The 22,433-nt window shown below is 47.0% G+C and overlaps 1 long non-coding RNA gene and 1 pseudogene across 1 annotated transcript in view; both read right to left on the bottom strand.

The window, feature by feature from the left end:
- Positions 1-22,433, bottom strand: part of LOC134932208 (uncharacterized) — a 337,842-nt gene that overhangs the window by 266,704 nt on the left and 48,705 nt on the right. The window lies entirely within an intron of this gene.
- Positions 10,545-10,663, bottom strand: LOC134937536 (5S ribosomal RNA; annotated as a pseudogene).

Raw genomic sequence — 22,433 nt, 5'->3', positions numbered from 1 at the left:
ACAAGCAATCCAAAATTGGCCGGTACCCTTAACCCTCAAAGGGGTCCAGAGGTTCTTAGGGTTCGCCAACTATTACCGAAAGTTTATACGAGACTTTTCCACCATTGTGGCGCCTATTACTGCTTTCACTAAGAAGGGTGCTAACCCGTCCAAGTGGTCTGAAGAAGCCATGCAAGCATTTCATCTTTTAAAACAAAGGTTCATCTCTGCGCCTGTTCTGAAACAGCCTGACATCGACTCTCCTTTCATCTTAGAGGTGGATGCCTCCTCCGTTGGAGTAGGAGCGGTGTTATCTCAGAGGGCTAAAGATGGCCATTTACACCCTTGCAGTTTCTTCTCCCGGAAGTTCTCCCCAGCTGAGCGCAACTATGCCATTGGCGACCAGGAGTTGCTAGCCATCAAGCTCGCTCTAGAAGAGTGGAGGTATCTGTTGGAGGGAGCTTCTCATTCAATCACCATACTTACAGACCACAAGAACCTTTTATACCTGAAGGGCGCACAATGTCTCAACCCTCGTCAGGCCAGATGGGCACTTTTCTTTTCCAGGTTCGACTTTAAACTCCAGTTCTGTCCGGGCTCTCAGAATCGCAAGGCCGATGCCCTTTCCCGCTCATGGGAGCAAGAAAATGAGTCAGAGTCTTCAGACAAGCATCCTATTATAAATCCGTTGGCATTCTCCACGGTAGGGATGGACTCTACGCCCCCATCAGGGAAAAGTTTTGTGAAGCCGATGCTAAGGAAGAAGCTCATGCATTGGGCCCATGCTTCCCGTTTTGCCGGACATACAGGTATCCAAAAAACCCTGGAGTTTATCTCTAGGTCCTATTGGTGGCCAACTCTGAAAAAGGACGTCTTGGAGTTTATTGCATCTTGCCCAAAGTGTGCCCAACATAAAGTATCCCGCCAGTCGCCTGCGGGGCAACTGGTTCCACTATCCGTTCCCCGTCGACCATGGACCCACTTGTCGATGGATTTCATTACAGACTTACCCATGTGCAACAAGTTCAATACCATCTGGGTGGTAGTTGACCGGTTCACCAAGATGGCACACTTCATTCCTCTCACCGGTCTTCCGTCAGCTTCCAAGTTGGCTCAAGTATTCATACAAGAGATCTTCCGACTCCACGGTCTTCCTGAAGAAATTATCTCAGATCGAGGAGTTCAATTCACAGCCAAATTCTGGCGAAGTTTATGTCAAGTCCTCCAAGTCAAGCTAAAGTTTTCCACGGCTTACCATCCTCAGACCAATGGTCAAACCGAGAGGGTGAATCAGGACTTGGAGGCCTTCCTCCGCATCTATGTGTCCTCCTCTCAAGATGACTGGGTTTAATTACTTCCCTGGGCCGAGTTCTGTCATAACAACCAGTATCATTCTTCATCTGCTTCAACACCATTCTTCACTAACTTTGGATTCCACCCTAAAGTCCCTGAGTTCCAACCGCTTCCAGCAACTTCTGTTCCCGCAGTGGATATCACCTTGCATCAGTTTGCCAATATCTGGAAGAGCGTACGATCAGCTCTGCTCAAGGCATCGTTCAGGTACAAGAAGTTTGCGGATAAGAAGCGTCGAGCAGTTCCTGCTCTCAAGGTGGGTGATCGGGTATGGTTATCCACGAAGAATTTGAGGTTAAGAGTTCCCAGTATGAAGTTTGCACCTCGCTATATCGGTCCTTTCAAGATTGAACAAGTCATCAATCCTGTTGCTTACAGACTCCAGTTGCCTCCCTTCTTAAAAATACCCAGGACATTCCATGTTTCCCTGTTGAAACCGCTGATCTTGAATCGGTTTCATTCCTCACTTCCTCCAACTCCGAAAGTCCAAACTCAACGAGGCGTTGAGTATGAAGTGGCCAAGATCCTGGACTCACGTCACCGTTACGGTCAACTACAATATCTTATTGACTGGAAGGGTTATGGTCCTGAGGAACGTTCATGGACCAATGCTTCTGATGTCCATGCTCCTGCCTTGGTCCGGAGATTCCATTCCAAGTTTCCTCAAAAGCCAAAGAAGTGTCCTGGGGCCACTCCTAAAGGGGGGGGTGCTGTCACGATCCGGGTATCTGGACGCCATTTCTTACCCATCAGATGCCTCCTAAGGCTGGCTCAGCGCTCCAGGACCGGATCCCATCTGTTATCCTGATGTGTACATTCCTGTATCCTCTCCTGTCACTCTGGGACGCTGTCACAGTAAACGCCATATTACACCTGGCATGGCGTCTCCCGCGGCCTCCGCCGCCGTCCCTGAACTTCTGCATGCAGAGTGTCTGAGTGGCGATTACGTCAGCCGCGGCCTCCGCTGTGTCCGCGTGGTTGGATGTGCATCTGTCAGCCTGGCGCCTCCTGTCTCCGGTGGCCGGCGCCGCCATTACTGTTTTAATTACCACATGGATTACAAACCAAACTTCCCTCCAAGTGTCTGCATGGGCGCAGCCATCTTGGATTCTGTCAGCTGATCATTTCCACCAATCTGTTCTCAGTATTGATAATCTGCATAATTGCCTAGCCAATCCCTTCCTTGCTGCAGGTATAAATACACTGTGCCTGAGCAAGGAAGGCGTCAGTGCTTTGGTTGTCAAACCTAGTTCCTGTTTGTCTCTCTCCTGTGATTGTCTTCCAGGTTCCAGCTCCTGTCTCAAGACTTCCACCATAGAGACCCGCACCAGCATTCCACCTGCGGTGTAGCCTGACTCTCCAATCCATTGTGGATTCATCTGTTTCCAGCTACAACATTACCTGCTTCCAGCTCAGCTTCCAGCAGAGTACAGCTTCCCTTAAAGGGCCGGTGTCCTTTCTACACTTTACCACTCTCCACCGGTATTATTATTTCTCCGCTCTCAAGTTCTACATTTCAGTTCATATTTCATCGCTCCCAAGTTCATTTATTATTTAACTGGTTCCAGCCAGTATCCACTCCGTGCTAACAACAGTCTGGTTCCAGCCAGTATCCACAGCAGCTGTTTTATCTTCAGCAACCCAGCTTTTCCTGGAACACCAGCTGGCACAATCCTGGGTTATCTCCATTGCTACAGTCGGGCCTGGTAAGGACTTTCCATCTAGAAGATCATAAGAACTATCTCACACTACCAGTGCCCTGTGGCTCCTGCCATCCTGTAGTACCCAGGAACTGTATTTATTCTTTGCTGACTTTTACGTTTTCTTTTACTGCTGCTGTGTTGCGGAGTTGTCATAATAAACATCATTGACTTTTATCCAAGTTGTCGTGGTCACGCCTTCGGGCAGTTATTATTCATGTTACTTACATGTCCAGGGGTCTGATACAACCTCCCAGGTTCCGGTACATCTCAGCCCCTACAACTGAGGCTGCCTCCCGTCAGCTCAGGCCCTCAGTTGTGACAGGGCCCTTCTCCCCCAATCGCTCAATTTAGAAGGCCGGCCAGCTCTAGGAAGAGTCCTGGTGGCTCCGAACTTCTTCCATTTACGGATGATGGAGGCCACTGTGCTCATTGGGACCTTCAAAGCAGCAGATATTTTTCTGTACCCTTCCCCAGATTTGTGCCTCGAGACAATCCTGTCTCGGAGTTCTACAGACAATTCCTTTGACTTCATGCTTGGTTTGCGCTCAGACATGCACTGTCAAGTGTGGGCCCTTATATAGACCAGGTGTGTGCCTTTCCAAATCATGTCCAATCAACTGAATTTACCACAGGTGGACTCCAATTAAGCTGTAGGAACATCTTAAGGATGATCAGTAGAAACAGGATGCACCTGAGCTCAATTTTGAGCTTCATGGCAAAGGCTGTGAATACTTATGCACATGTGATTTCTAAGTTTTTTATTTTTAATAAATTAGTAAAAATCTCAAAAAAAATTTTTTTCACATTGCCATTATGGGTTATGTGTGTAGAATTTTGAGGGGAAAAATTAGTTTATTCCAGTTTGGAATAAGGCTGTAGGATAACAAAATGTGGAAAAAGTGAAGTGCTGTGAATACTTTCCAGATGCACTGTATGTGAATGATATACAGTATGTATCAAATGTAAATGAAATGTATTGTTTATTAATTTCAAATGTGTATGCCTTGTGTTGGCCATGGGGAGAGAGGCTGTTGCATGCTGGCTGCAGCGGGTCTGTAGTGTGAGCTCAGATACAGACAGAGGGGTCTATTCATGAAGCAGTGAAAAGTGTGGAGAAGTGAGCCTGTGGAGAAGTTGCCCATGGCAACCAATCAGCATTAAAGTAACATTTATAATTAGCATACTATACAATTGTATGGAGCAGCTGATTTGTTGCCATGGGCAACTTCTCCAATGGCTCACTTCTCCACACTTTTCACTGCTTCATGAATAGACCCCAGCTAGCTGTTAAGCAGCATTTGGCAGTAGTAAACTGACAGAGCAGGGAGAGAAACTAGTTTAATGTTGATGTTATCCAACATAACTGTATTGGCAGGCCTTCATCCTTAGCTTAGAGAAGCAAAGTTACCTTATGGTGAATCCTTTCCAGATACAGGCAGTTGAACTATAAAACCATAAAGGACCTATATGTAGTATTCCCCTCAATCAGTATTTCAGTCCTGGACGTTTATTGTTAATAAGTGATAGAGGAAAACTGTGCTCAAATTGTTCCACTTGTAGAAATTCACTAAAGAGGAACCAGAGTTAATAGTAAAAAGTTCTGCAGAAGGAGATTTGGGCCTAATTCAGACCTGATTGCTGTGCTGCAAAATTGCAGAGGCCGCCCAGGGAGAGTGAAAACCCATCCCGTGCAAATGTGCGAATGCATGTGTACGGCGTGTGAAAATTCCGCCAGACAAGAGACAGCTGCAAATCCATTCACAACTCAGTCACCATCGAATGATTTTTCCAGTCTATGCGTAGCCCAGGACTTACTCTTACAGTGTGATACAAACAGGCTGATCGGACCGGAGCTGACGTCACACACCCGCCCTGAAAACACTTGGGAACACCTGCATTTTTCCTGACACTCCCAGAAAACGGTCGGTCACCACCCACAAACGTCCATTTCCTGTCAATCACCTTGCAATCAAAATTTTCACACCATCCTGTTGCTGTTTTGTGACGCACCTGTGCATTGCGGTGCATACGCATGCACAGTCGTTCGATAATTGGAGGCTGTGCAAATTCGCACAACAGCGATCGGGTCTGAATCGGGCCCTTATTTAGCAGCAAAGTCAACTGATGTTAAGAGTAGGGGGGGGGTACACACGGAGAGATTTGTGTTTAAAATCTAAGCAATCTGACTAGATAGCTTAGATTTTAAGCACGGATCTGCCGTGTGTATGCCCCCCAGTGATAGCGATGCGCGGCCCCGTGCATCGTTACGCCGGTGCTAGATTGAGCCTGCATGCAGGCTCAATCTAGCGGGTCGCTCACTTCACCGTTATGTGAAGTGAGCGCCCGTCCGTCCTCTCGCTCAGCACATCGCGCTGTGCTGAGCGGGGGGAGAGATGTGTGCTGAGCGGTCTGTGTTAAGATCGCTCAGCACACATCTCTCCCGTCAGTATTCCCCTTAAGATATGAAGCAAGGAGCCCAGCTGTACATTGGCCCAGGCTCAGTAGCTAGAAGTAAATTGTAACTTTTTTCTAACAATTGATAATTAGCAACAGTTGCAGCTGTTTAACCCAGAAACTTCTTTGGAACAGTCTAATGGCACTGTAATATTCAATAAGTGACTCCTCTACCACAGCTACAGTATCAGCTAGAGATGAGCGGGTTCGGATTTACTCGGTTCTTTATACCAGAATTATTGCCATTTCTTATTTTCTGGATTTTTCTTATTGGCTAACCAAAACAAGTGACGTCCGATAGCCAATAAGGAGTTTCGGGTAAATCCGAATAAAACCGAACCCGCTCATTTCTAGTATCAGCCATTAATTTTGTCGTCAGATGGACATTGGGGGTTATCCAGAGATGGATGCAGCTTCTGTGTTCGCATGCAGAGGCCGCATCTGTTGGTTCTGCATACTGAAAGATGCGATAGCATAGAGAATGACAGCCACGGTCCCATTTAGTGGGCGTGGTCTGGACAACGCAGGCATGTCCGGACCGTTTTCAGGATGGCTGCGTGACATCACACGCAGCTGCTCTGAGAAGAAAATGGCGCTGGGCTGCCTGCCAGTACAGCCGGGTTGCGTAGGCATGGGTCGTCCTCAAATCGAGGCATTTGCAATTAAATTGTGAATACATCGTGGGGCGGCGCAACACACATGCTGCATGGCCTTGCCCTGTGCTGGGCAGCCCCCAGTATGTGAGTAGATGAACGCAGATCTTGCTGTGGAAGCAGATCTGCATCCATCTCTGAATAACCCCCTTTGCTCCTTAATTACTACAGGAAGGGTTGAAGCAAAGTTTGTGCACATCTGAGCTCATTATCTAATTCAAACTTACACATTTAAATTTGAATAAGAGTCCCTATACTTTAGTATAAGATTCATTTATTGGTAAGGGTAACTTGTTGTATTGTGCAAGTTATTTAATGAATAGTGTTATGAAAAAGTGCAGCAATGAAATTTAGCAGTAAAGTATATTGTTACTTAGGAGTGATTTGTTGATAATAAATGTTGTCATTGTATTGTAATATTCCTGCATTGTCTGCTAAGAATCAGGCCCACAATTAACCTGATTGTGAGTTGGGAATAAAGAAAGAGCAAGTACAGATGTGTCCTAATAAATCTAGCCTCAATACGTCATGCAGCGGGAGATGCCTAACGGGAATGAGCAACCAGGTCCCATGCAACTCTGCTAGCATTGTATTTCTTTTTTTTCCTGAAAATGTGTCTTAGTTGCAATGTGACTAGGATGCACCAGGAGACTGTGCTGATTAATTCACATTTGTATGTCTGTGTGAGACTGAGTCTGTATATGAATCGCAAAGGATTTTAGCATGAAAAAGATCTGCGGCAGCTGCATCGTAGCACTTTGTATGCAGATTCAGTCACACACAGATGTACAAGTGTCACATACAAATTAATCAGCACAGTTTTGTGACTGCAACAATGATGTGTGAGGACACATCTGGAGCTGTGCACCTGGACAAACTATGTTGCTTTCAGGACCAGAGGCGGAACTACCGCCAGTGCAACCAGTGCGTTGCACTGGGGCCCGCCTCTGTCCAGGGGCCCAAAGCATGTAATGAGTCAAACTGACTCATTACATGCCGCTGTGTGCTGCGGGCAACCGCTGCCCGCAGCGCACAGCCGCCCGGAGAGGAGAGGAGCAACGGTATGGGGGAAGGAGGAGGGAGGTGGAGGAGGGAGCCGCAGCAGCGCTTTGTTACTGGTGGAGGCGCTGCTGCTGCTGCCCCTCTGCTTCACTATAGGCTGTCTTCCGAGAACAGCCTATAGTGAAGCAGAGGGGCAGCAGCAGCAGCACCTCCACCAATAACACAGCGCTGCTGCTGCTCCCTCCTCCACCTCCCTCCTCCTCCTTCTCTACTGCCCGGGAATCGTCAAGCTGCACCGAGGAGCCTGAGCCAGCGGAGAGGGTAAGTATAATTCTTCTTTCTGTCTCTTTCTTTCTTTCTTTCTTTCTTTCTTGCTTTGTTGTGACTGCCTGCCGCAATGTGTAAAAAGGGGGAATCTGCCTGCCGCTATGTGTAAAAATGGGGAATCTGCCTGTCGCTATGTGTAAAAATGGGGAATCTGCCTGCCGCAATGTGTAAAAATGGGAAATCTGCCTTCCGCAATGTGTAAAAATGGGGAATCTGCCTGCCGCAATGTGTAAAAATGGGGAATCTGCCTGCCGCAATGTGTAAAAATGCCTGCCACAATGTGTAAAAAGGGGGAATCTGTCTGCCGCAATGTGTAAAAAGGGGGAATCTGCCTGCCGTAATGTGTAAAAAGGGGGACGCTGTCTGCCGTAATGTGTAACAAGGGCACGCTGTCTGCCGTAATGTGTAAAAAGGGGATGATGTCTGCCGTTATGTGTAAAAAGTGTACGCTGTCTGCCGTAATGTGTAAAAAGGGGACGCTGTCTGCCGTTATGGGTAAAAAGTGTACGCTGTCTACCGCTATGTTTAACAAGGGCACGCTGTCTGCCGTTATGTGTAAAAAGTGTACGCTGTCTGCCGCTATGTGTAACAAGGGCACGCTGTCTGCCGTTATGTGTAGAAAGGGGACGCTGTCTGCCGTTATGTGTAAAAAGTGCACGCTGTCTGCCGTAATGTGTAAAAAGGGGGACGCTGTCTGCCGTAATGTGTAAAAAGGGGACGCTGTCTGCTGTAATGTGTAAAAAGAGGAATCTGTCCGCTGTAAGGTGTAAAAGGGTCTCTACCTGGTGTAGTGGTGCTACTGTGCGGCGTAATTTGAATAATGGAGACTACTGTGCACCGTTTTATGAATTGGTATTATTTTGTGGCCACACCCCTTCCCCACGAAGCCACGCCACTATGTATTTTTGCGCGCGCCTACGGCGCGCACTGCCCCTGTTTTGTATGCAGGGGTGGGGCTCCGATGCCGTTTCTTGCACACAGTGCTAAAATGTCTAGTTACGGCACTGTTGCTAGGTATCCATTTCTCTGGCCCTGAGCAGGTCCCCCTCACCAGATCCTCTCCAGGGGTGAGGGGGTGGACTTGGATGGGATGGGGGGGGCCCAAAGCATTTTGTCGCACCTGGGCCCACCGCTCGCTAGTTCCGCCACTGGTTCAGGACGGCATCCTAAACATTCACCAGTGTCACCACGGGTACGACAGTGGATCCGTCGGGTTCTCTGACAAGGGGGCTCCGGTATCCAGCAATCTGTGATGATCCTCTGCAGGGTTCCCGTGGTCTCCAGTATCTGCTGTGCATTCTACTTTCCAAACTGCAGCACCTTACCAGGCTGATTGCACAGGTGTACAGAATCCAGATTACAGCAATGTTCTTTGACCAGTTGTTAACTATTTGTGTGCCTTAGGTTTATTCAAGTTCCTGTGTGCAGTCTATAATATTCTCTAACATTGCTGAATTCCATGATTTCCAGCTGATCACCAACCTAAGTCTTAGTCCAACCTGCCAGTTACCCTGCAGCCAAGCACAGCCCAGCACGGAGTTTAAAGGAAGACTAGGTGCAGTAATCTGGGCCTGTGCAACTAGTCACATAGTGTGACAAGTGAACCTGCTTCGCTCCTTCTGTGTGGCACTATCAGGCCCAGCATAGCCAGTAACCAGTCCCATCCTGTTTATACTTCAGCTGTTAACCAGTCCGGTCCAGCTTATGCTTCATCTGGTAGCTAGTTCAGTCCAGCTGTATTCCTCATCCGGTAGCCAGTCCTTTTCAGCAGCATCTCTTCAGCCGGTAGCCAGTCCGGTCCAGCTGTATTCCTCAGCCGGTAACCAGTACGGTCCAGATTTCTTCAGCTGGTAACCAGTATGGTACATTACCACTGCGTGGTTCATAACCTTGAATTCATATCAAAGGCAGTTCTCACTCCCACCCAAATCCCTTGCGAAAGAGCTATATGCAGCCTCCTCGATTCCAGCTCCAAGCCTCAGACCCTGGATGTCAGTCATCACCTTACTCAGGTATCCTTGTACACAAAACCGTGACAGTTGCAAATCAAAGGGGTGCAAATCATACCTTATTTTTGCATGTAGGGTAAATTCTGGCTGCTTTTTCATGTAGCCCACAAATGATGGACAACTTTATTTTGACACTGAAATTTAGATTTGAGTTTGGACAAGCAGTTTTACCAATGTGCAGTTACTTGGGGTTAAATTTACAAAGAGTTGAATAGATTTTCAGTCAATTTTCTGTCAATTTGGAAAATCTGATATTTTCTGAAGGCAAAATCGACTGAAAATCGACTTGAAATTGACTGTAATCTGACTTCAGACCTAAATAGACCATTGTATTTACCATCAGTACTTTAACATAGACTTCTTTACAAATCTTTTATTTATTTATTTCTTGGGGGTTTGCGTAGAGGCAAAAAGACTGATATGTCTATCTGGGGCACACTTTTAGTAATGTATAGATTGAAAAAAAAAAAAATAATTATGTGTGTGCAAAATAAAACTTAACGTTTATTGCTGTCTGCTTAAAAGTTTCAGAACAACCAACAAAATTCTCAAAAAATAATTTAAAAGATTATTAAATAGATGACTCCAAGTATATCTTTCTGTATTGGTTAATTATATTCTTAGAAGAGGTACGTTTTATACCCGTACCATGTATCAAGAAAGAAATAAACCACTTGGAAGTAAATAGTGATCAAATATTAATCAAGAAATAACAATAAGATCGAAAATTTCTATTGTTTTGTTCTCTTATTCTGAAAATCTTTAAATGTTATAATCATTTTTACAGAGAACAAAGACCGGCTATTTTTCTCCCAACCAGTAATTCGTGAGTTATTGATGCTGTAGTTGCTCAGTTTATCTGTGGGTATCAAATCACAATAGTATCAATTATACATAGATGTATCTGTCAGAACAAAGAAAGAATACTGGACAGTTCTGCTTTTGCCCATCTGTTGCCATCGAATGAGCAATGAGAGAGTATAGGCGCCAAATATTCTGGTATTGAAGGAAATAAAATACACTACTGCTTTCCCAGGTATGTTCTGTAGTTTTGCTTTCCTAGAATACTACAGTACCTGGTATTCCCAGAGGGTCCCCCTTTCCGGTACTGACCAAGCCCAACACTGTTTGGCCTCAAAGATCAGATGAGATCGGGCATATCCAGTGAGGTATGAATGTAGGTGGAGGATGAGCGTTACTACTGCTCGCCTAGTATTACCCGTGTAGGAAGAGAGTGGGTATGAATAAAATGTATGGAACCAGATGTGATCCCAATGAAATATAGATTAGTAAAGTAAAGAGATCAGAAAAAGGAAAATGTTACACTTCTGCTGTCCAATGGGAAGTCTTTGTTGTTGGTGTCAACATTGCAGAGTACAACCATTTATTGGATGAGAGAATGTGAAAATTGAAAAAACACAGAGCGAAATAAAAAGACTATTAACCAAGAATAGGCCACTGCAATTTAAAAACTTTTCCTTGACACGTCTGGCAACCAGTGTCGGGTACCATCAGATATTTTTCAATAGGTATATTCAATGTGCAGCCTATCACTATTCAATCAGACCGTAGAATTTAACATCCAAAAAAAAGCTGAATAAAAAAAGCTGAATAAGGTACTGAAGTACGGGCAGCAGGAACTCTGAATGTTATCTGAGACTGTGTATAAAAAGTGAGACATCATTAACATGGTCATATATTTCTGGTTATTTCAGGCAAACCGCTTATGAGCAACAATTGCAACTTTTGTGACATGTTGCAGGCAAGCCACTCATGAGTAACAAATTGCAACATTGAAACAGTATTGGTTTTGTTTCAGTTGTGTTACTGTGCTATATATGAATGGACAGCCTGCAGAATGGTTTTTGATGTGCTATTACAGTCAAGCTACTGATGCAGTATTTTTTCTAAGATTGATTGCAAAAAGTTACTTGTTGCTAAACATTTGTTTAACATCTGGTAGTTTTACTGTAGAGACATATGTTACTTGTGCAGACAAGCTACTTAAAAGCAATAATCGCAACTATTGAGACATTCTCTGTCCTGTTTCACCTGTATTACTGTGTCATCTATGAATGGACAGCCTGCTAAATGTTTTGGATGTGCTATTGAAGCCAAGTCACCCATGTACATATTTTCAGTAGACTGTAATGAACCATTACTTCTTACTAATACTTGTTGAACAATGCTAGCTATACTTATATGATACATATCAGTACTACAGACAAGTCAGCTATGAGCAAAATTGCCGTTTTGAGACAATATTTGTCCCTTTCATCTGGATATCTGTGATATACATTGATTGGCAGCCTACTGATTTGGTGAGATGTGTTACCACAGGCAAGCCACATATATACATGCTCAGAGCTGATTCCAACAATTGCCATTTTTTTTCGAGAGACTTGTCGAACATTTTCAGCCATACGCTGAATGTGCCGTGGCCTATTCTTGGTTAATAGTCTGTTTATTTTGCTCTGTGGTTTTTCAATTTTCACATTCTCTCATCCAATAAATGGTTGTACTCGCAATGACTTCCCATTGGACAGCAGAAGCGTAAAACGGCCATGACACACCTGCGTTTTCCCAACCACTCCCCACGAACGCCATGTTACCACCCGCAAACGGTCACTTCCTGTCAATCAAAATGCTTACTCTTTACAATTAGGCTGCATTCGCAAGGCGATCACATTTTGCCCTTTGCGCACGTGAAATGTGTTTGCAGCACATTTGCAGTTTGCTGGTAATCGCTCACTGCGAGCAATCTCACATTTGCAATTGGTAACGAATCAGACCCATAGACTGCACAAAAGTCCTCTACTCTCTTAGGAGGTCATTCCGAGTTGATTGTAGCTGTGCTAAATTTAGCACAGCTACGATCAGGCACTCAGACATGTGGGGGGACGCCTAGCACAGGGCTAGTCCACCCCACATGTCAGGCCCCCCCCCTCCCCCGCAGATATGCAAAAGCATCGCACAGCGATGCATTTGAGGAGCAGCTCCTGCGGTTGGCCAGGTGAACCTCTTTGCTGCCCCTGGTCGCAGTGGCTGCGTGTGATGTCACGCAGCCGCTGCAACCCGCCCACTGCATGGTCCGGCCACGCCTGTTTTGGCCGGACCATGTCCCCAAAATGGCGTTCAAACACCGCTGTACTGCCCCCTCCCACCCAGCGACCGCTTCTGCCTGTCAATCAGGCAGAGGCGATCTCTAGAGACCGACGGACTTCGGCCGTCCGACATGCGCCGGCGGACTGTGGTGCTGGCGCATGTGCAGTTCCGACCCGATCTCTGCGCTGCGATAAACTGCAGCGAGTGATCAGGTCGGAATGACCCCCTTAATCTTCCCCTGGTTACAGGCAGACATTCCGCATGCAGTCATAATTATAAAGGAGTGAATACTAAAAGTTGTGAATTTCTGTATCTAATCAGGAAAGAGTAATCAAGGCTTAACGAGGTGTGGGCTAAGCTCTAATTAACACAAATGTCAGAAAAAATTATTCTGGTTGTATGACAGCAAACGGAAAAGCAAAAATATTCTTATATATAATGGCTAAGGAATTTCCAGTTAGGTTGCTATGTTTTCCTGGTCTCCCATCCCCCACACTGGAAATGGGCACAATCCTTACCAATAAAGTTCAGGAGTACATGTATATCTTGAACATAAAGAGACTTTGTGTGTGCTATTGGACTAATGCCATGTCAGGCAAGGAGAGAGGCAAAGCTGCATAGTCCAGAGTCTTGCAATATGATACCTGAAACTGCTGTAGAGGAGTAATAGGCAACTAACTAGGCAATGGTGTCATGACTATGCAATTAATTTACTAGGCTATATTGTAAGTAACAGGCAGGATTGTGTAACAACTTAGTGTATGCATTTACTAATTTCAATGTGATTTTATTATGTTGTTAGCTCATTTTAAGGACTGTTCATACATAGGGTTGTCTGGAATGAGGCCAGATAACTTAATGATCTCATGCAGTTATATTGCAAAGGTAATGAATTAATCAGAAATAGGTGTCAATTCAGTAAACCAGCAGCATAGAAACACCCGCAAAGGCGACCAGAGCCGGCCCTAAACAATATGATGCCCTAGGCAAGATTTTGGCTGGTGCCCCCTAGCACCGCCGCTAGTTCTGCAGGAGATGCCTGGCATGAGTCAGCTGGCAGCTCTGCTAACGTCGGGCGCCTTTTGTTTATGAAAATGCATCTTATTTGCATTACTATGTGGCTAGGACACACACGCAGCTTCTGCTGATTAAAATGATATGCAGCATGCCTATATTGTGTGTGCGACTGCGGCTGTACCTGCATATGAAATGCTACTGTCACAACTGAGGGCCTGAGCTGACGGAAGGCAGCCTCAGTTGTAGGGGCTGAGATGTACCGGAACCTGGGAGGTTGTATCAGACCCCTGGACATGTAAGTAACATGAAGAGAAACCGCCCGAAGGCGTGACCACGACAACTTGAGTAAAAGTCAATGATATTTATTTATGACAAACTCCATGCATCACAGTAGCAGTAAAAAGTAACATAAAAATCAGCAGAGAAATAATAATACAGTTCCTGGGTACTACAGGGTGGCAGGGGCCACAGAGCTCTGGTGGTATGAGACAGTTCTTATTATCTGCAAGTTGGAAAGTCCTTACCAGGCTCAACTGTAGCAATGAGGAAAGCCCAGGGTCGTACCAGCTGGTGTTCCAGGGAAAGCTGGACTGCTGTAGATAAAATGCTGCTGTGGGTACTGGTTAGAACCAGACAGGTGTTGGCACGGAGTGGATACTGGCTGGAACCAGTTAAATCATAAATAAAGCTTGAGAGCGATGCAATGTAGATGAAATGTAGAATTTGAGAGCGGAGAAATAATAATACCGGTGGAGAGTGGTAAACTGCAGAAAGGACACCGGCCCTTTAAGAGAAGCTGTACACTGCTGGAAGCTGAGCTGGAAGCAGGTGATGTTGTAGCTGGAAACAGGTGAGTCCAGAATGGATCGGAGAGTCAGGCTACACCGCAGATGGAATGCTGGTGCGGGTCTCTATAGCAGAAGTCTGGAGACAGGAGCTGGAACCTGGAAGACATTCACAGAAGAGAGACAAACTGGAACTAGGTTTGACAACCAAAGCACTGACGCCTTCCTTGCTCAGGCACAACCTATTTATACCTGCAGCAAGGAAGGCATTGGCTAGGCAATTATGCAAATTAATAATACTGACAACGGATTGGTAGGAATGATCAGCTGACAGAATCCAAGATGGCTGCGCCCATGCAGACACTTGGAGGGAAGTTTGGATTGTAATCCATGTGGTCTGGAAAACAGTAATGGCGGCGCCGGCCACCGGAGACAGGAGACGCCAGGCTGACAGATGCACATCCGACCACGCGGACACAGCGGAGGCCGCGGCTGACGTAATCGCCACTCTGAATGCAGAAGCTCAGGGACGGCGGCGGAGGCCGCGGGAGACGCCATGCCAGATGTATAAGGCGTTACTGTGACTGCGTCCAGAGAGACAGGAGAGGATGCGGGAATGTGCACATCAGGATAACAGATGGGATCCGGTCCTGGAGCGCTGAGCCAGCCTTAGGAGGCATCTGATAGGTAAGAAATGGCGTCCAGATACCCGGATCGTGACAGCACCCCCCCCCCCCCCCTTTAGGAGTGGCCCCAGGACACTCCTTTGGCTTTTGAGGAAACTTGGAATGGAATCTCCGGACCAAGGCAGGAGCATGGACATCAGAAGCATTGGTCCATGAACGTTCCTCAGGGCCATAACCCTTCCAGTCAATAAGATACTGAAGTTGACCGTAACGGTGACGTGAGTCCAGGATCTTGGCTACTTCATACTCAACGCCTCGTTGAGTTTGGACTTTCGGAGTTGGAGGAAGTGAGGAATGAAACCGATTCAAGATTAGCGGTTTCAACAGGGAAACATGGAATGTCCTGGGTATCTTTAAGAAGGGAGGCAACTGGAGTCTGTAAGCAACAGGATTGATGACTTGATCAATTTTAAAAGGACCGATGTAGCGAGGTGCAAACTTCATACTGGGAACTCTTAACCTCAAATTCTTCGTGGATAACCATACCCGATCACCCACCTTGAGAGCAGGAACTGCTCGACGCTTCTTATCCGCAAACTTCTTGTACCTGAACGATGCCTTGAGCAGAGCTGATCGTACGCTCTTCCAGATATTGGCAAACTGATGCAAGGTGATATCCACTGCGGGAACAGAAGTTGCTGGATGCGGTTGGAACTCAGGGACTTTAGGGTGGAATCCAAAGTTGGTGAAGAATGGTGTTGAAGAAGATGAAGAATGATACTGGTTGTTATGACAGAACTCGGCCCAGGGAAGTAATTGAACCCAGTCATCTTGAGAGGAGGACACATAGATGCGGAGGAAGGACTCCAAGTCCTGATTCACCCTCTCAGTTTGACCATTGGTCTGAGGATGGTAAGCCGTGGAAAACTTTAGCTTGACTTGGAGGGCTTGACATAAACTTCGCCAGAATTTGGCTGTGAATTGAACTCCTCGATCTGAGATAATTTCTTCTGGAAGACCATGGAGTCGAAAGATCTCTTGTATGAATACTTGAGCCAACTTGGAAGCTGACGGAAGACCGGTGAGAGGAATGAAGTGTGGCATCTTGGTGAACCGGTCAACTACCACCCAGATGGTATTAAACTTGTTGCACATGGGCAAATCTGTAATAAAATCCATTGACAAATGGGTCCATGGTCGACGGGGAACAGATAGTGGAACCAGTTGCCCCGCAGGCGACTGGCGGGATACTTTATGTTGAGCACACTTTGGGCAAGATGCAATAAACTCCAAAACGTCCTTTTTCAGAGTTGGCCACCAATAGGACCTAGAGATAAACTCCAGGGTTTTTTGGATACCTGTATGTCCGGCAAAGCGGGAAGCATGGGCCCAATGCATGAGCTTCTTCCTTAGTGTCGGCTTCACAAAACTTTTCCCTGATGGGGGCGTAGAGTCCATCCCTACCGTGGAGAATGCCAACGGACTTATAATAGGATGCTTGTCTGAAGACTCTGACTCATTTTCTTGCTCCCATGAGCGGGAAAGGGCATCGGCCTTGCGATTCTGAGAGCCCGGACAGAACTGGAGTTTAAAGTCGAACCTGGAAAAGAAAAGTGCCCATCTGGCCTGACGAGGGTTGAGACATTGTGCGCCTTTCAGATATAGATTGTGGTCTGTAAGGATGGTGATTGAATGAGAAGCTCCCTCCAACAGATATCTCCACTCCTCTAGAGCGAGCTTGATGGCTAGCAACTCCTGGTCGCCAATGGCATAGTTGCGCTCCGCTGGGGAGAACTTCCGTGAGAAGAAACTGCAAGGATGTAAATGGCCATCTTTAGCCCTCTGAGATAACACCGCTCCTACTCCAACGGAGGAGGCATCCACCTCTAGGATGAAAGGAGAGTCGATGTCAGGCTGTTTCAGGACAGGCGCAGAGATGAACCTCTGTTTTAAAAGATGAAAAGCTTGCATGGCTTCTTCAGACCACTTGGACGGGTTAGCACCCTTCTTGGTGAAAGCAGTAATAGGCGCCACAATGGTGGAAAAGTCTCGTATAAACTTTCGGTAATAATTGGCGAACCCTAAGAACCTCTGGACCCCTTTGAGGGTTAAGGGTACCGGCCAATTCTGGATTGCTTGTAGTTTCTCAGGATCCATCTCTAGTCCGGAACCGGACACAATGTACCCTAGAAACGGAATGGACTTGACTTCAAAGACGCATTTCTCTAATTTGCAATAGAGATGATTGACACGGAGACGGGACAGAACCTACTTTACCCAAAAACGATGTTCCTCTAAATTGTTGGCAAAAATGAGGATATCATCTAGATAGACCACGACATGACGGTATAGAATGTCTCTGAAGATCTCATTGACGAAATGCTGGAAGACAGCTGGAGCATTGCTCAATCCGAAGGGCATGACGAGGTACTCATAATGTCCGTCACGGGTGTTAAATGCGGTCTTCCACTCGTCACCCTCACGGATCCGGATGAGATTGTATGCACCTCTCAAGTCCAGCTTTGTAAAGATGGTAGCTCCGCTAACTCTGTCAAAGAGCTCAGTAATCAGGGGTAAAGGATAGCGGTTCTTGATGGTAATGTCGTTCAAACCTCTGTAGTCGATGCACGGCCGCAGACCACCATCTTTCTTTTTTACAAAAAAGAAGCCTGCGCCGGCTGGAGAAGAAGAAGGTCGAATGAACCCCTTTGCTAGGTTCTCTTTAATGTATTCCTCCATAGAATGCGTCTCGGGCAGAGACAACGGATAAGTTCGGCCTCGAGGTGGAACCTTCCCTGGAACGAGATCAATCGGGCAGTCCCATTCTCTATGAGGAGGAAGGATATCAGCAGAAGCTTTACTGAACACATCCGTGAAATCTTGATATGGAGGAGGTGGAACATCAGACGACCTGGGGGAGGAAGAACAGACAGGCAACACTTTAAACAAACATGTCTCAGCACAGGAGGGACCCCATGCCAGGATTTGCGTAGTCGTCCAATCAATTGTAGGATTGTGAAGACGGAGCCATGGAAGGCCCAGGACCACAGGATGTGTGGCTCTTGGAATCACTAAAAGTGAAATAAGTTCGGAATGAAGAACTCCCACTCTCAGACGAACTGGTAGAGTCCTTAGAGCAATAACTGTATCAAAAATTTTACTGCCATCCACGGCAGTTAAGGAAAAGGAGGAAGGAAGTCTCTCGGTGGGTAGGGACCACCGTTTAACATAGGCTTCGGTAATAAAGTTCCCAGCTGCTCCGGAATCCAGGAGGGCAATGACGTTCTGATAACGTTGAGCAACTTGAAGCGAGACTGGGAGATTACAATCTTGAGGAGATGGAGAGGAGATCATTACTCCTAGCCGGCCCTCTCCTTGGCGAGCTAGGATTTGAAGTTTCCCGGACGTTTGGGACAGGCATGAATAGTGTGAGACGGGGCTGCACAATACAGACAGAGACTCAGAGAGGCGTCTTCGGCGCTCAGCAGGAGTTAAACGGGAACGGCCAATTTGCATGGGTTCATCTTTAGTTGGTGACAGTTGGCGAGAAGGAGGAGCAGAAGATTTTGGAGCAGATGATCTTCCACGATCAGTTGCTCTCTCTCTGAAACGTAAGTCAACTTTTGTACAAAGTGAGATTAGCTCATCTAACTTGGAGGGTAAGTCTCTGGTAGCTAACTCATCTTTAATACGCTCGGATAAACCATGCCAGAATGCAGCATACAGGGCCTCGTCGTTCCATGCCAGTTCAGATGCCAGGATCTGGAACTGTATAAGATATTGTCCTACAGTATGTGATCCCTGGCGTAAACGGAGAATCTCAGACGAAGCTGAAGTTACCCGGCCTGGCTCGTCGAAGATGCGCCTGAATGTTGACACGAATGAAGTGTAAGAAGATAGCAGGGTGTCGGACCTCTCCCATAACGGTGATGCCCAGTCAAGGGCTGAGCCACTGAGAAGTGAGATGATGTAGGCAATTTTTGTACGGTCACTGGGAAAATTGCCAGGTTGTAGCTCAAACTGAATCTCACACTGGTTGAGAAATCCCCTGCAGAATCTTGGAGATCCGTCAAATTTTGCTGGCGTTGGAAGATGAAGACGTGGAGCAGAAACGGGTAAGGTGGGTGGGGTTATAGTTGGAGTCACTGTGGTTGACGCCCCAGATGCGCCTGATCCACGGAGAGTTGTCTGAATCCCATCCAGCCGAGTAGAGAAATCCTGGAGACAGCGGAGGATGTGGCCCTGTGCAGCCTCCTGATGTTCAAGTCGGGCTGCCAGTTCTTGCATCGGCCTGGCCGCTTGATCCTGGTCTCCGGCTGGATTCATTTGGTCAGTGCTTACTGTCACAACTGAGGGCCTGAGCTGACGGAAGGCAGCCTCAGTTGTAGGGGCTGAGATGTACCGGAACCTGGGAGGTTGTATCAGACCCCTGGACATGTAAGTAACATGAAGAGAAACCGCCCGAAGGCGTGACCACGACAACTTGAGTAAAAGTCAATGATATTTATTTATGACAAACTCCATGCATCACAGTAGCAGTAAAAAGTAACATAAAAATCAGCAGAGAAATAATAATACAGTTCCTGGGTACTACAGGGTGGCAGGGGCCACAGAGCTCTGGTGGTATGAGACAGTTCTTATTATCTGCAAGTTGGAAAGTCCTTACCAGGCTCAACTGTAGCAATGAGGAAAGCCCAGGGTCGTACCAGCTGGTGTTCCAGGGAAAGCTGGACTGCTGTAGATAAAATGCTGCTGTGGGTACTGGTTAGAACCAGACAGGTGTTGGCACGGAGTGGATACTGGCTGGAACCAGTTAAATCATAAATAAAGCTTGAGAGCGATGCAATGTAGATGAAATGTAGAATTTGAGAGCGGAGAAATAATAATACCGGTGGAGAGTGGTAAACTGCAGAAAGGACACCGGCCCTTTAAGAGAAGCTGTACACTGCTGGAAGCTGAGCTGGAAGCAGGTGATGTTGTAGCTGGAAACAGGTGAGTCCAGAATGGATCGGAGAGTCAGGCTACACCGCAGATGGAATGCTGGTGCGGGTCTCTATAGCAGAAGTCTGGAGACAGGAGCTGGAACCTGGAAGACATTCACAGAAGAGAGACAAACTGGAACTAGGTTTGACAACCAAAGCACTGACGCCTTCCTTGCTCAGGCACAACCTATTTATACCTGCAGCAAGGAAGGCATTGGCTAGGCAATTATGCAAATTAATAATACTGACAACGGATTGGTAGGAATGATCAGCTGACAGAATCCAAGATGGCTGCGCCCATGCAGACACTTGGAGGGAAGTTTGGATTGTAATCCATGTGGTCTGGAAAACAGTAATGGCGGCGCCGGCCACCGGAGACAGGAGACGCCAGGCTGACAGATGCACATCCGACCACGCGGACACAGCGGAGGCCGCGGCTGACGTAATCGCCACTCTGAATGCAGAAGCTCAGGGACGGCGGCGGAGGCCGCGGGAGACGCCATGCCAGATGTATAAGGCGTTACTGTGACTGCGTCCAGAGAGACAGGAGAGGATGCGGGAATGTGCACATCAGGATAACAGATGGGATCCGGTCCTGGAGCGCTGAGCCAGCCTTAGGAGGCATCTGATAGGTAAGAAATGGCGTCCAGATACCCGGATCGTGACAGCTACATTACAGTGATTTCCAGGAATACACTGCAACGTAGCATTTCGTATGCAGATACAGCCGCAGTCACACACAAAATATAGGCATGCCACATATAATTTTAATCAGCAGAAGCTGCTGGTGCCCCTAAACATACCAAATGCCCTAGGCATTTGCCTAGTTTGCCTATGCCTAAGGCCGGCTCTGAAGGCGACTGAACTTGCCCTTCTTGCGACCCAATCTCTGCCCATTGAAAACAAAACAGCTGTGAGTCCAGATCTACTGTAACTGCAGCATATACTGTAGCAGAGCTGTAAGTAGATACTTTGGTGCCCTGTGCCAGAAAGAGCATTGGTGCACCTCTCCCCCCCCCTCATATTCTAACTATGGGTACAGCCACACAGTAGTGCCCCTTACTTACATTGCACTACATAGAAGTGTCCCTTTTATGCCACACAGTAGTAGTGCCCCTTACACATTATGCCCACAGTAGTACACGTTACACCACACAAAAGCCTACATAGAAGTGTCCCTTTTATGCCACACAGTAGTATCACTTATACACATTATGCACACAGTAGTAGCGCCCCTTACACATTGTACCCAGACAGAAGTGGTGCCCCTTACACATTATGCCTACATTAGTATTGCCCCTTCCATTATGCCTACACAGTAGTAGTGCCCCTTACACATTATGCCACAGTAGTAGTGCCCCTTACACATTATGCCCAGAAAGTAGTAGCCCCCTGTCTATATAGATGCCCCCTGCACATATAACACAATTCAGGAGTAAAACCCCTCTAATCATCCATATGCACCAGCACCCCAGCCAGTGCTAGGATCAGCCAGGGCCATTCACTGTCACACACCTCCACAGCTTAGGTCTGGGCTAACATCCTTGGCAGACATTTCTCTGGGGAGGTGGGTGGGGTAAGGGTGGACACCGGCTGCTGCTGCGCTGCAGAACAATCTTCCCTTAGAGGGTCCTCGTGTGTAATCATGGGGCTGGCAGAGAGCTCTCCCCGCTGGCGGCCATGTGACTATGGTGGGGGGAGCCTATGGCAGCAAGCCTCCTGCATGTCAGTAGATATGGGCACTGGGTGCACCTCCTCCCCATCTGCTTCCTGAGTCCTGACTCCCCCCACTAAATGGAGCCAGGCGCACCGCTAGTGTAGTAGGTATTGCAGCAGGTGCCCGGCAACAGGTATTGTGGTAGCTGCGGTTAGCATACATATTCTGCATCCAGAAGATCTCATTCAGTGCTACTGAACCAGCTGCACCACCATAAATATGGCCTTGGCATATAGCAAAACTTACACATGGGCCTCATGTCTAATTGAATTGACCCCTTTAAGCATTAGTTGCCAAAGCATTGATTGTGATCAATAAGTCGAATGTAGAGATGTTAAGTAGAAGCAGCCAATGAGAATTAGGCTGGCTGAAGCCATGGCTGTTCATGTTGGCTGTCATACATGACAGCAATAACCAATAAGAATCAGGCTGATTCTTATAAGCGGGATACGTACTATGGGCCTAATTCAGACCTGATTGCCAGGATGCGTTTTTTTGCATCCCTGCGATCAGGTAGTCGCCACCTATTGGGGGAGGGGGTAGTAGATGTGCAGGGGTGCGATCACTTTTGCAGAGAGCTCACAAACAAAAGTTTGTGCAGTCTCTGCACAGCTCAGGACTTACTCTTCCACTGCGATCATCCGGTCCGGAGCTGACGTCAGGAACCCTCTCATCAAACGCCTGGACATGCCTCCATTTTCCTGGACACTCCCTGGAAACT

Source organism: Pseudophryne corroboree, chromosome 6, assembly GCF_028390025.1.
Source record: "Pseudophryne corroboree isolate aPseCor3 chromosome 6, aPseCor3.hap2, whole genome shotgun sequence".
In the NCBI taxonomy this organism is placed as follows: Eukaryota; Metazoa; Chordata; class Amphibia; order Anura; family Myobatrachidae; genus Pseudophryne; species Pseudophryne corroboree.
Note: the sequence above shows the minus strand (reverse complement) of the source record. Positions and strands in the feature narration are given on the sequence as shown.